At 48.0% G+C, this 2,500-nt stretch overlaps 1 protein-coding gene across 1 annotated transcript in view; it reads right to left on the bottom strand.

Moving 5' to 3' along the window:
- The window catches only part of LOC139384646 (pleckstrin homology domain-containing family G member 4B-like), a 147,770-nt gene that overhangs the window by 117,993 nt on the left and 27,277 nt on the right, over positions 1-2,500 (bottom strand). The window lies entirely within an intron of this gene.

Here is a 2,500-nt window from a genome sequence, read left to right as displayed (position 1 = left end):
GGAGAGAGGAGAGGAGAGAGGGGAGGAGAGGGGGAGAGAGGGGAGGAGGAGAGAGGAGGGGAGGAGAGAAGAGAGGAGAGAGGGGAGGAGGAGAGAGGAGAGGAGGAGAGAGGAGAGAGGGGAGGAGGAGAGAGGAGAGGATGAGAGAGGAGAGGATGAGAGAGGAGAAGAGAGGGGAGGGCAGGAGAGGATGAGAGAGGAGAGGATGAGAGGATGAGAGGAGAGAGGAGAGGATGAGAGAGGAGAAGAGAGGATGAGAGGAGAGAGGATGAGAGAGGATAGGAGAGAGGAGAGGAGAGAAGAGGATGAGAGAGGATAGGATGAGAGAGGAGAAGAGAGGAGAAGAGAAGAGAGGAGAAGAGAGGGTTAGATACACACAAAGGTTGGTTCCAACACAAGACCATAACCTTCAACAGTGTTTTCATCATTAGGTAGAAAGACTCCACATTTCCCAGTAAGACAACAGAAAGCAGAACACTAGTTCTGAGGGACCGTCTGTCAGTGAAACAGATGTTTAAAAGGACTCAGGTGGGCAGAACAGGGTGCCATAGGGCTCTGGTCTAAAGTAGTGCACTATATAGGGAATAGGGTGCCATAGAGCTCTGGTCTAAAGTAGTGCACTATATAGGGAATAGGGTGCCATTGGGCTCTGGTCTAAAGTAGTGCACTATATAGGGAATAGGGTTCCATAGGGCTCTGGTCTAAAGTAGTGCACTATAGAGGGAAGAGGGTGCCATAGGGCTCTGGTCTAAAGTAGTGCACTATATAGGGAAGAGGATGCCATTGGGCTCTGGTCTAAAGTAGTGCACTATAGAGGGAAGAGGGTGCCATAGGGCTCTGGTCTAAAGTAGTGCACTATATAGGGAAGAGGATGCCATTGGGCTCTGGTCTAAAGTAGTGCACTATAGAGGGAAGAGGGTGCCATAGGGCTCTGGTCTAAAGTAGTGCACTATATATAGGGAAGAGGGTGCCATAGGGCTCTGGTCTAAAGTAGTGCACTATAGAGGGAAGAGGGTGCCATAGGGCTCTGGTCTAAAGTAGTGCACTATATATAGGGAAGAGGGTGCCATTGGGCTCTGGTCTAAAGTAGTGCACTATATATAGGGAATAGGGTGCCATAGTGCTCTGGCCTAAAGTAGTGTACTATATAGGGAATAGAGTGCCATTTGAAGCACAGCCCTTGGCCCACTCTGCTCTGTTGTGAGCCTATCAGATTACTCCTCTACTTGTCCTGTCTCCCCAGGTTAACCTTAGTTCAATGAATAACCAATCAGATCCTTCTACCTGAGGGAATGTGTTTCACAACAGGTTTACTGCTTAGACCAGCCCTGATTTAAACCAGCCCTAAACCTGCCATGGGTGGGGAGGGGGAGTCTCTCTCTCTCTCTCTCTCTCTAATGGGAGGGGGGGGGGATGGGGGGGTCTCTCTCTCTCTCTCTCTCTAATGGGAGGGGGGGGGGATGGGGGGGTCTCTCTCTCTAATGGGAAATACATGTTAACTATGCCAAAGAAAGTGAAATAAACAATAAAATGAACAGTAAACAAACCAAAAGAATAAAGACATTATAAATGTCATATTATATATATATATATATATATATATATATATATATATATATATATATATATATATATATATATATATATATATATATACAGTGTTGTAACGATGTGCAAATAGTTAAAGAACACAAGAGAAAATAAATAAACATAAATATGGGTTGTTTTTATAATGGTGTTTGTTCTTCACTGGTTGCCCTTTTCTCGTGGCAACAGGTCACAAATCTTGCTGCTGTGATGTCACACTGTGGAATTTCACCCAGTAGATATGGGAGTTTATCAAAATTGGATTTGTTTTCGAATTCTTTGTGGATCTGTGTAATCTGAGGGAAATATGTCTCTCTAATATGGTCATACATTGGGCAGGAGGTTAGGAAGTGCAGCTCAGTTTCCACCTCATTTTGTGGGCAGTGAGCACATAGCCTGTCTTCTCTTGAGAGCCATGTCTGCCTACGGCGGCCTTTCTCAATAGCATGGCTATGCTCACTGAGTCTGTACATAGTCAAAGCTTTCCTTAAGTTTGGGTCAGTCACAGTGGTCAGGTATTCTGTCACAGGGTTCTCTCTCCCTCTCCCCTCCCCTCTCTCCCTCCCTCCCCCCCTCTCACGGTGACAAGCAGGTGACCCCCCCTCTCCCTCCCCCCTCTCTCCCGATGACAAGCAGGTGACCTCTCTCCCTCCCCCTCCACCTCCTCTCCTCCCCCCCTCCCGGTGAAAGGCAGGTGACCCCTCTCCCTCCCCTTTCTCCCTCCCCTCCCCTCTCTGAAGCGTGTGCAGTAGCAGAGCACACGGAGCAGCCAGACGGGCGCTAGGCGGTCGAGAAGGCCGTTGACTGTTGTGCCTAAATAAAGCCTTGGTTCCTGGAGAACAGTCTACTCTAGTAACCCAATGACAAGACCAGCTGTCTGTCTGTCTGTCTGTCTGTCTGCATGTCTGCCTGT

Source organism: Oncorhynchus clarkii, chromosome 26 (genome assembly GCF_045791955.1).
Source record: "Oncorhynchus clarkii lewisi isolate Uvic-CL-2024 chromosome 26, UVic_Ocla_1.0, whole genome shotgun sequence".
NCBI classification, from domain to species: Eukaryota; Metazoa; Chordata; class Actinopteri; order Salmoniformes; family Salmonidae; genus Oncorhynchus; species Oncorhynchus clarkii.
Note: the sequence above shows the minus strand (reverse complement) of the source record. Positions and strands in the feature narration are given on the sequence as shown.